A 12,586-nucleotide genomic window follows, 5' to 3' on the forward strand; every position below is an offset into this window, starting at 1 on the left:
CACTGTCACTAAAGGTTGATATGTGCTGCTTTGCTCCCAGCACCACCCCAGCACCACCAGTGGGCTCTGCTTCCCTCTCTGGTTTCCCTGAGGGGGTTTTGTGATATATCCCCCTGCTCTTAAATGGTTGTCTTCTATTGTGCCGAGTAGGAGTAATAGCCTATGTACAGTAGCAGAGCCTGAATGCTAAGATTTAAAATAATATTCACACGTGCACATACATTATAAATATAACATGTTTTTCAATCTATTCTTGAGTTATCTGACTGAACTTTCTGTTGTTTTCACTTAGACTACAGAATCTGAAATATGTATCGTCCACAAAGCTAATTTGCATTGAACTGAGACAGTAGTTTTGTGTTTGAGAGAGTACAGGTGTTTGTGGTCTGTGTGTATACAGTATAATAGGGAAAGTTCAATGACAGACATCACTTGTTTTGAGAAGTCCAAGACCTCATTATCCAACACCATCTTGGTACTAAGATCCTGTTTGCCTCATTGACCAATAATGGGGGCCTCTAGCAAGCAAAGAAACATCTGCTTCTTAACTGCACCGTACTATGCCATTTTGTTATTGCGTTGTTCTTTAAATTGCCTCTCAAATAAACAAAAATAAGTATATCATGTCCTCTGATGACTTTATGATTGTGTTTATGATGTGTTCTGTGTTACAGCTAACTGGGAAGTAACCTACAACTCTCATGATGTGTGCTCCAGTAGAGGATCAACTGTGCACATTTACTGCACCTACAGTTACCCATCTGATAAGGATTATAAAGTCACACACAGTTTCTGGTTCACTAAAAAGGAGGCTGGTGAACCTGTGGATCTGTATCAGGACACTCAGTATGAAGGTCGTGTGCAGTACCATTGTGATGAATTGGACCGCAGCTGTACCCTGACCATTAGAGACTTGAGAGACACTGATTCAGTAAATTACAAGTTTAGGTTCATAACAAACCTACCAGCAGGGAAAATTATTGGTTACCCTGGAGTCACATTAACTATCACAGGTAACTTTTCAATGTGAGAGTAGTTTACTTTGGACAATTCTGACTGTCATAGGTACAGAAACACACAGGTTAATAAGTTAATTCATCTATTGTGACTCGAATGATCATGATTTTTATTGTTTTATTTATGGCACCCTGTAGACTACTGTGAGGAGAAAGAAACTGTCAACGGCAATTGTGAGTAGGTTTTTGTTTTTGATGTTTATTTTTTGTCTTCGCCCCTGTCCGTCCGTCCATGTGTGTGTCCGTCCGTGTGTCCGTCTGTCTGTGAACAGCTAATCTCCGGCACCGTTGGACCAATCAGCGTGAAACTGTGCCAGAACAGAAGCTTTGCCACAAATATTTGGATTCCAAACATTGCAATGCTGGCCCACAATAAGCTACCTGGCCTGGTGGAGACTTGCATGTGCAGTGCTCCGAGGAGCAAATCTTTCTAGTTTGAATCTCAAATAACATATTTATCTGGTTTGTGACATGTGCCGATACTCAGCATACACATTATTAAAAGACTGTAGGTTAGTTTCTCAACTAGCCCCATCTGTGACCTCCCTTTACTTCACTTTAGAGGTCACTTAGCATTGCCTCCCACAAACCGGGCAAAGCAGTTCCTATGGAAATAGGCAACGCTGCAGGTCAACAACTAGTGTTCTGAGAAGTCCAAGGCCTCATTATCTAACAACATCTTGGTACTAAGATCCTGTTTGTCACATTGACTAATAATGTGGGCCCCTAAGCAAAGAAACATTACTGTCCTCGAATGACTTTATGATTATGATTATGATTATGATGTTCTGTGTTACAGATGACTGGGGAGTAACCTACAACTATCATCATGTGTGTGCCATTAAGAAAGCAACTGTGAAAATAATCTGCACTTACATCTACCTGGGCCGCCCAGTATCCCATCCAATTCATATGATCCTTATCAATATCAACGTAATGTCAAAGTCAACATCATAAACAGTTTTTGGTTCACTAAATGGGCGTCTAAAGGACCTCTGGATCTGTACCAGGACTCTCAGTATGCAGGTCGTGTGGAGTACCAATGTGTCCAACCAGGCGGCAGCTGTACCCTGACCATTAGAGACCTGAGAGAGACTGATTCAGCAGATTACATGTTCAGGTTCATAACCAACATACGAGAAGGGAAATATTCTGGTAAACCTGCCACGTTGGTTGTCACAGGTAACTTTTTCATTGGACGTTTTTTTTCATAATTAATCTATTGTGACTGCAATCATCATCATGTTTTAATTTTAAATTATTCCTATTTATGGCACCCTCTAGGCCTGCGGGTGACAATGACTACTTCCACAGCGATAGAAGGACAGAATGTGACATTGACCTGTAACACCAACTGTAATCTGAATGACAGCCCCACCTACATCTGGTACCAGAATGGGCAAAACCACACAGAGAGCCAACAGAACTATGTGGTTGTAGGTCCAGTCAGCGGTCAGCATGCAGGAAACTACTCCTGTGCCGTCAAAGGTCGAGAGGATGTCAGAGCTCCTGAAGAAACTCTCACTGTCAGATGTGAGTAGATTCATGTTAAGTTGTTCTGTTCATGTATTGAATCTGAAATCATAGTTTTATTTGGCTTGTTGTGACTGTCCTGATACTCAGCAAACAAATGAATAAAGACTGTGATTAGTTTAGATAGACACAAAATTGGTCCTGCGTGGGAAATACAGTCGCCAGAAGCAGCACAGCAGTTAAGATATACAGTTACAGGGTAAGAGAAGTAGCTACTGCAAGATACAGCAGGTTAAAAACAATCACACAAAAAAGAAACAGCATAACAATAGTATACAACAGTATTATAAACCCTCTACAAAAACCTGCATTATGCAGGACCAAAGAAATTATAAGAATACATTAATTGATTGATTGCATATTTCATTAAAGGTAGGGTAAGTGATATTTTTTGGTTAAAACAAAAAGTATTTTGTTACAGTAACATATCCTGCAACACACGCCTTCGCCTCCTTGCTCCTCTCCCCACTCCCGCCCCCCTCCCCCATCCCCCCCTTCCAACCCAGGGCTGTTTTTTTTTCACTCCCTCCATACAATGCCTTACACAAGGAGGCATGGCATCGAGGAGTGCTTTTTGCCCATCCCTTCCCACCTCCCCCCCAACTCAGATTCCCCTTTTTTCTTTTATGTATTCAATGTTTGTCTGTCTATAATGTCCCCAATGTATTCAACTGTTTATCTATCTGTTTCCCAATGTAATGTTATGTATTCCTGTAAATGTATCCCTCTGTTTGTATGTCTGTTTCTTTGTGAGGACTGCGGATGAAAACTAGCATCTTTGCTAAATCCGGTGTATTAATATGCATTGTCCTGTCCAAATAAACAAATGAATGAAAAAAGGTTAAAGCATTCTGATAGTAATCATTGCTATAGATAGAGTGTTTGCTCAGTAACAGGAGTCTCCCCGTCTCTCCAGCTCTTTAATAAACAGAAAATACATTTTCCGGTAGGTGTCAGAATCTCAGCCAATCAGGAGAAAGTACCCATTTTTAAGCTTCATTTTTTATAGTGTTCCAGTTCCAATTGTGCCTGCTCATTTCTTAGTGTCATCACTTCCAATTTCACTTGTTTAATCTACTGTATATCCTGATTGAGTTCTATATCCTGATTGGATAAAATTGGAAATGAAACTGAAACTGAAACGAAAATGCATTTTCTGTTTAGCTGGAGAGACAAGGAGACTCCTTTTACTGAACAAACACTCTATAGCAATGAGTACTATCAGAATATACTGTAGAGCTATTTAACACTTATTTTAACCAAAGAAAATCACTTACCCTACCTTTAACTTGATTGAACACCTCATCAATGACAAAATACAGCTGAAAAGTGAGTTTAGTTTATTAACACATCCTCCTATATCATGTTCCTTCATCAGTCTGAAAGTTTAAAACATTTACAAGATGCTTTTGTTATTGTTTTAGAACAAGAATTTAAATTAAAAGTAACAAAGGTTCTTTTGTGCTCAATAACTGCTTAGACGCCCAACCCAGAGTTTAACGCATTTGAATGCCTTGAGCTTCAAGTCAAATTCCTCTCTTTGTTTGAGCTGAAGGCAGGCAGGTGTCTGCTGGAAAACACATTTTAACATGAAGTTGATTATCAAATCCAACTATTACTGTAACTTTCTTTTATATATATAGTATATATATATATCTTTTTGTCCTCATATTCTTTGCGTGCAAAAAGTGCAAAAATGCAAGTGCTGTCAAAATATGAGTTTATTTCATAAGCCTGTGTGCAGTACATTACTGGGTAACAGGATAGGTGGGCACCATGGAAGAGTGGGCACCTTGGTGTTACATTTTTTCCAAAATGTTAAAAAATAAAGTATTTGTAAAATGTCTTTAAATAAAGTATAGATGATTAGAACATGCTTAAACATTCGACAATTTAGGTCTAATATTTCTACAATTGCTACAAATTGCTACACAACCTGTATATCTAGTCATTTTGCGGCATAAACAAGTAGATGTAGATGGGAGTGTGTATTTTACATGGGTAGGCACTAGGCACGTGCTGTGCCTGTGTGTTTGTGTTTGTGTGTGTGTGTGTGTGTGTGTGTGTGTGTGTGTGTGTGTGTGTGTGTGTGTGTGTGTGTGTGTGTGTGTGTGTGTGTGTAAAGTTGTATTTTCATGTCTATGCTGTAATACTTGGTTGTTGTTGGACTCTTGGAAGATTAGCCGATGGGCTACAAGAGGTCCAAATCAAATCAAATCAAGTACTTTACGGATGGTCATTTAATTTCCTTGGCTGATTTTTGCTCCCAGTTCGTCCCTGTACAACCATAACTGACAATCAACGGCCTTTATCATAGCCCTTCCTTCCCCTAATTGTCCCATGCCTTTTCCTACATGTGCACAACCCCAAAACAGATTTGTACGCTACTGATGCACTTTTCTAGTTTCATATTAAATGTTCCACAGAATATTGTGACTATAATCATCATGATGTTTCTTTTTTCTTATTTTTTTATGGCACCCTCTAGGTCTGCTGGTGACGATTACTCCTTCCATAGTGACAGAAGGACAGAATGTGACACTGACCTGTAAGACCAACTGTTCTCTGCCTATCTACCCTGTCTACATCTGGTACCACAACAGAAAGGCTCTAAACCTCACAGAGAGACAACAGAACTATGTGGTTCTAGGCCCAGTCAGCAGTCATCATGCAGGAGAATACTCCTGTGATGTCAAAGATGGTCGCAGAGACCAAGGTCCACGTCCCACAGAAACTCTCAACATCAGATGTGAGTAGAATTTGCATGTCTGTAATTACAATTGACCCGGTGAAAAACATTTTAACCGTAACTTTTCAGATAATGGAAAAAAAAACACTTTCAATGGACACCACTTTCACAAAAATGGCAGATCTACAGGCTCACAACTCGTCTTGATACAAAGCGTTGTGAGCTTGTAGATCAGCAATTTTTCACTACTTCTGCACAACACTTTTGTATGACTAAGTTGGGCATTAATATACGAAGAATAAAAACAAATATGGAGATAAAAGGATTCTGCCCGACAACATCAATATACTTTTTGTCTGGACAGACACAGATGTAAACTGCAACTGGTTAGCGGATGCACACAACCACAATGCAGTATTCTAGTTTTAACCACATGAACCTTAGTGTCCCTATTCTGGACATGTCATATTAGCTGAACATTGGCCAAAAAAGGTGAACATTCGGGAATAGCATCATAACACAAAGCGTTGCAGATCTGATATTTTCAGTATTTGTCGTACAATCAAGTACACATATTTAAGTGGTTAAAGTTAATCTATGTTAATATGATATTTCTGCAGATGGTCCAAAGAATGCTTCATTATCAGTGAGACCCTCAGCTGTGATAAAGGAGGGTAGTCCAGTGACTCTGACTTGTGAAAGTGATGCCAGCCCAAAAGGATCGTACACCTTTTACAAGGAGAACACAACGCTGCAGGCAAAAAAAGAAAAACCTTTTAAATTCTCCTCCATCAGCTCCAATGACAGCGGGACGTATCATTGTCAATCTTCAAATGAATATGGAAACTTAACCTCAGCCTTTGTTGTTATAGATGTCCAATGTAAGTACATAAAAGATTTCCACTCTACCCAAGGGCAACAGTGATATAAATGTCGACACACTGTTTTACCAAATATAGGAGCAGTATTATGAACATGTTAAAAATGTTCAGCCAACTATTTATGTGTTTCTATATACCTTGCTCTCCAGATGCCCCGAAGAATCCCTCAGTGTCTGTGAGTCTGTCTGGTGTAATAGAGCAGGGCAGTGAAGTGACTCTGACTTGCAGCAGCAGTGATGCCAACCCACCAGAGGTCAATTATACCTGGTACCGCAAGAATGACACCAAGTCAAAATATACTGGACAGAACTTCACCATCACTAGTATTCAACCTGTCCACAGTGGAAATTATTCTTGCTTTGTCCAAAACAAAATGGGTGGTACAAATTCCACCTCTCTGTCTGTTGTTGTAGCAGGTAACAAATACCCAACTACTCATTCATTCACCCACTTACTGTAGGCTACATACACTTGCTACTACATTTTCATCAGCAAATATGTTGAATATATGGTTTTCTCTGCCCATTTTTCAGTATTGTTAACAGATTCATAAAGTGTTGTTTGAGTCAGTGTTTTAAACTGAGTACCTGATCCCCAGTTTCATGGATAAAAATAGCTGCAGCTGCAGGAATCCCCTTAGTCGTTCTCCTCATCATAGCCGTCTTTGTCTTCCGGTGGGTCAGGTAATGAACTTTTGTTTTCCCGTTACACTTGAATCCAAATTAATTTGTTAAATCACAGACTCACCTAAAATGTACTCTTTCAACAATAGGCGAAAGAGGGCCTCCAGGCAGCCACCTGACACTGTACCACCAGTGCGACCACCGAAAACCACAGTCCAGGTAGGTTATAGCCCAGGAGAGACAAACTGTTTGACACCAGGTTGGATAAAAAATCTTGACTTGTCCCTCGGGCATGGGTCGGATGGTAGAGGCCTAAAGTCTGCGAAAATGTGCTCTGTCTGTCTGCAACACAGAGCAGAGCGCACGCCGCGGTGCACGAGGTGACCGACGACAAACGACACGGCTATTCGGCTAATCTGAATGCCATGGTGAAATTGGCATTCAATGAGCATTGGGTCCATGTTCACAACTTTCCTCGGCCCGTTAGGAACTGGGTCCAGTTTTCCCCGCTCCCGCTTGGGCCCGGGTCCAGTTATCCACGGGTCCGTTTCGGACCTGGCCCAGTGCAATCTGGGAACCCATCGTCAAATAAAAGGAAAAACAGCGCCACCAGCGTTTTTTGTTTTTATTCTGAATCTGTTCTTGAGAGATTAGGTCCAGTGGGATCATTTAGAATTTTCCTCGGGTCCGTTCAGACCAGTCCAATTACCCACAGGTCAGTTTTGGTCCGAGTGCTTTTTTTGCCAGACCCAGGGGGTCAGGCCTACATGAGGCTTTGTCGGTCCCTCTTTTCCTCCCGGTTCAACGTTTTTGTCCATATATGGTGCTTACATGTCCCTCTTTTTGATTGGCCAAGCTATAGCGTGACGTATGCTTTTCACCTATAAAGTGGTGTGTTACGTACTAGGAATCTATTCTGGGTCTGGCAGAACCAGGTCTCCTGGTCTTGTTGGACCTGTGCTACCCTCTAACCCTGTATACCTATTTTTGATTCTCTCTCTCTCTCTCTCTCTCTCTCTCTCTCTCTCTCTCTCTCTCTCTCTCTCTCTCTCTCTCTCTCTCTCTCTCTCTCTCTCTCTCTCTCTCTCCCTCAGAACAACTCTGACTCTGACTCTGACTCAGACTTTGAGATCTTCTTACCTTTGGCCAGTAGCAGCTCTGCCTCTACAGCTGAAATGGAACAGCAAGCTGATGTTGACTACTCCACCGTCCACTTCACTCGCTATAAGAAGAACCAGGAAGAGCCCTACTTTTCCATCGCCCAACCACCACAGCCGGAGGGACAGCAGGATGTCCACTACTCCAGTGTCCACTTCACTCGCTCTAAGAACCCTAAAGCGCCCCTCCATTCCACTGTCCAACCACCACGGCCCCAGAGACAGAATGCCCACTATGGTGTGGTCAAATTTAAAAGGTCCAATGCTGCCCCTTGGTGAGATATCTGAGACACTACAACTGAATAAATTAGAGAGGCTGATTACACCAGACTAATATTTATTCTATTTTGATGTGTTTATTTTTTCAGAGCCAGACTCATGGATGAGGAGGATTCTAGATCTTGCAATTTTCTACGTGGAAATTTCTAATTTTATCTACTCCAAGTCCTGAATTTAGCCGACTCGTGCAAAACTAACAACGAAAGGAATGCTTGACAGCTTTGATGAGTGGGTAATGTTACGAAATGAAAGGTCCTCTCCATCACTTTCCAAAAGAAGCCACCACCTGTGCCCAGTCCCCTTCGTATTCAGTGTGTATTATGTGATGTGACACTGATACAATTCTGGGAATTATGCTGCAAAAAAGACCTGTAGTGGAGCAAACAGGTTTCTGCAATAATAATTAAAAAATCACACCCAGTGTGAAGTGGGCGTTGTCTTGCTAGCTAATCACAATACTGAATGGAGTCAACCAATCATGTACAAAAAATTTGGCCAAAGAACCACTTCTAGGAAGACTCTTGCTTTTCTCAAACATCTTCCATTTACGGATTATCGTGGCCACTGTGTTCTTAGAAATCTTAACTGCAGCGGCAATTATTTTGGAACCTTGGCCAGATCTGTGCTTTGCCACAATTCTGTCTTTGAGCTCTTCTGGAATACCCTTTGATCTTATCATTTTCATTTTATCCTTTTCCTCTTTTCCCATTTCAAACATATCGATTTTTGGGTTCTTCTTTACGTTTCCCACCAAGGCTCGTCTCTTCCATTTACGGATTATGTTGTTAACTGTGTTCTTAGAAATCTTAAGTTTAGCTGAAATTATTTTGTAACCTTGGCCAGATCTGTGCTTTGTCACAATTCTGTCTTTAACCTTTTCTGATATATCCTTTGATCTGAAAGTGCCAGTTCTAGGAAGACTTTCTATTTTCTTCTCAATATCGGTTTTCCCTTTTCTCATTTCAGCCATAGTGATCTTTGAGTTCTTTTTTACTGTTCTCACGAAATGGACAGCATCTAAGTTAAATATACTAGTGTCACATCAAAGTGGTTTTAGATTAATTTCATCATAATGTCTCACTAGCCAATCACAGCATGTGGAATTGGAGCACTATGTCACTGTTGTTATTTAACAGTGGTCATCACGGTGATGGAAGCTCACTTAAAAGAATAATGTGTTTTTTTTAATACCCTTTCCACCCACAATGTGTGATTCACTTAAAAAAAACATAAATGTGTTTTTTTAAAGTGCATAGTCCTATTTATAGGACTATGCACATGTGTCATGTTTCCCTAGCCAATCACAGTCCTGAATAGACTGTGATTGGCCAATCACGGTGCAGGGTTAGGGGGGTACACTGGTGGCCAATCACAGCGCAGGATTTGGTGTGCAAATATCCAAACCTCACATATAGGGGCGGTTTCACCGCCCAAAAAATCATATGCAGTGTGAAGTGGGCGGTGTGGTCATCACAGTGGTCATCACAGTGATGGAAGCTCACTTAAAAAAAACGTTTTTTTTTAAAGTGCATAGTCCTATTTTTAGGTTATCAATTTCATCATGTGTCTCGCTAGCCAATCACAGTGCTGAATAGAGTCAGCCAATAGAGTCAGCCAATCACAGTACAGCTAGGGGTGTACTAATGCTAGGGGTGTACTAATTATGAGCCAATCACAGTACAGCGAAGGGTGTACTAATGAGGTGTCCCAACCCCACTTATAGGGGCGGCTACACCGCCCAAAAAAAAGGGAAATACATGCATAAATATTTTTTCCTGCATCACCTCAAGAGAGCCATTATCCCAAAACAAGACCTTGTGGCTGTCTATACGGGACATCTGAGAGTCTCCCTGGAAGTGTCAGGATCTGTGTCCTTGGGTCCAACAATCCTGTCTCACACCCTGACAGGAAGATGCTATATGCAATGGTGCAAAGTGCAGCATTTCCTTGGGCGAGAGTATGATGGCTACTAAACAGCCTTTAATGTTGCATTAAAACCATAACCATAGGGGTTAGAAACCAGCTAAGATTGTAACGGTCACAAGATATACAGTAGCTTTCCCAAGTTCCAAGGTGCTACATTTCTGAATGGCTTCAAAGCTGTGAACACTATTGGACATTTTCCTGCACCTACTGTATGGGTGCTTGGACTGACATGCACTAGGACACTTTTGGCACCTTTGGGTGTGTGGACTTAAGTGCAACTAGAAAAAGTGCTCCTCGGAGCACAGGTCTCCGCCAGGTCAGGTAAGTTATTGTGGCCTCCTGGTGGCGCTATAATAGGCCAATGTGAAAAGGGTGGCATTTCTTCCTCGGCCTAGTGGGAATGTGCGTGCAAATTTTCACGGAAATCGCACGCCACGTTCATGATTTCAGACATTTTGTTCAAAACGGACCAATCCTGCAAACTTTGGAAGTCAACCTTAGCCAATCAGGATGGAATATGAAATATCGGACAGATGCGTCTTGATCACATGACTATAGAGATACTGTGTACCGATGTGCGTGATGTTTGGATAAAATCTGAAGGATTAATATCCAAAAATGTATTTGACATAAGTCGGCCTCCTGGTGGCGCTGTAAAAAGCAGATGTGAAAAATGCAGTGCAGATGTTTTTCCTTGGGCTCTAGGGAGTAGGCGTGCAAAGTTTCACGCAGATCGGTGCAGTTATAGTTAAAAATGCAAATCGGCCTGTTATAGCGCCACCATGAGGCTGATGTGAAAAGTTTTAAGTGCCATTTCTTCCTCGGCCTAGTGGGAATATGCGTGTGCAATTTTATGGAAATGGCAAGCTGCGTTCATGGTTTGAGGCAGTTTGTTCAAAACGGACCAATCCTGCAAACTTTGGATGGTAACCTTAGCCAATGAGGATGGAATATGGGAAATCGGACAGATCAGGGTTGATCACATGACTATAGAGATACTGTGTACCGATTTGCATGAGGTTTGGTTAAAAACTGTAGGAGTAATGGGGAAAAATGGGTTTTGCACAAATCGGCCTCCTGGTGGCGCTATGACAGGCCTATGTGAAAAATTTGAGGCAGAGGTTCTGAATTGGCATCCAGGGAGTGGGTGTGCACAGTTTCGCAGCGACCGGGCCAACGGTGCCTGAGATTTGGTGCTAACACACAGACAGGACACACGGACGGACGGACGGACGGACGGACGGACGGACAGACGGACACACGGACGGACGGACAGGGGCGAAAACATACTCTCTCGCCATGCCTTTCGGCCTGGCGGAGACAATTACACACATACACATCACATCATGTAACTCAACATAATTTGTACATAGGCTACATAATGAAAGGACTGCAATGGAAATAAGCCGCTGGCATTTTTGAGTCTATCCATTTGATAATGGTATGACAATGTATGTCATTTTACATATGTTTTATTATCAATAAAGATGTCAAAGTCAATCTATTTAGGCCTACTGCATCTGTGTTCCTATTCCCAGTGTGTTCCAAGTCCAGTATTCTCAGTCCAGTGCACGCCCAATGGGCGACAGCAACCGTAGTTTCAGCAAAAACTGCTGTGTGACATGCCGCTTGACAAAAACTATGTATTTTCAACGAAACAAATCTAATCATGTGAATCTTGGCCTCCAGATGGGAACAGCATGGCTTCAATGTGGATCTCAGACTTCAGGTGATCGGCCTGTGACGGCAGTCATCTATTACGTCAATCGTCTAATATGACCTATCTATGACATATGACTCCAAAGCTGGTATAAAAATGAAATTAATATTTAAAAGTTAATCTAAAAAAGCTTCTTTTTTTTTTGTGGAGGTACTTCTGTGGCCTAGTGGCAGTAATACCAGGCCGCAGTATGCACAAGACATTTGAGGCTGATTGCTCCAGTGGTTTGTGAGATTAACCAGACACACACACAAACAGAGAGTAGGTATCCAAATTGAAATTGTGTTTAGTTTACAGGATCAGTTATAATTTAGCACCCAAATATTTAAGTAACTACTTTTCCAAGGTTAGTGATACTCACAGGTATTCCACCAGAGGTAGTTCCACTGATTTTGTGCCCTGCCGTTTCAAGAGCAATATGGAAAAAAATCTCTTTCTTATACTCGGCGAGTTGATTAAGTTGATCAATTCTTCTCAAAAAAAAATATTCCCATTAAAAAGCTTGTTGTCCAATAATATGACTTAATTTTAAACCCTTTTTTTGATCAATTAGATCTTGGAAGAGATACTGTTTCTTGTTAGTTGTTAATGTGAAAGTATATATTTTATTTTCTGTTGGTTTTTGTTTGTCTTTATTTTCCTATCATGTGAACACACGTCTTTTATTTCTTGTTTTCATGTTTGTCTTTTGTTGTTTTGTCTTTGTCTTTGTTATTGTGTTCTTGCTCCCTGCCTCCCTTCCCTAAAAGGACCACAATGGAA

The 12,586-nt window shown here is 41.2% G+C and overlaps 1 long non-coding RNA gene across 1 annotated transcript; it reads left to right on the top strand.

The window, feature by feature from the left end:
• The first annotated feature begins 6,667 nt into the window (after positions 1-6,667).
• On the top strand, positions 6,668-8,155 carry LOC308104513. The gene is made up of 3 exons (XR_013934831.1): positions 6,668-6,802; positions 6,892-6,961; positions 7,837-8,155. It is a non-coding gene; the product is annotated as an uncharacterized lncRNA (long non-coding RNA).
• Positions 8,156-12,586: the final 4,431 nt, after the last annotated feature.

This window comes from Gymnoscopelus braueri (assembly GCF_963280865.1).
Source record: "Gymnoscopelus braueri genome assembly, chromosome: 2".
In the NCBI taxonomy this organism is placed as follows: Eukaryota; Metazoa; Chordata; class Actinopteri; order Myctophiformes; family Myctophidae; genus Gymnoscopelus; species Gymnoscopelus braueri.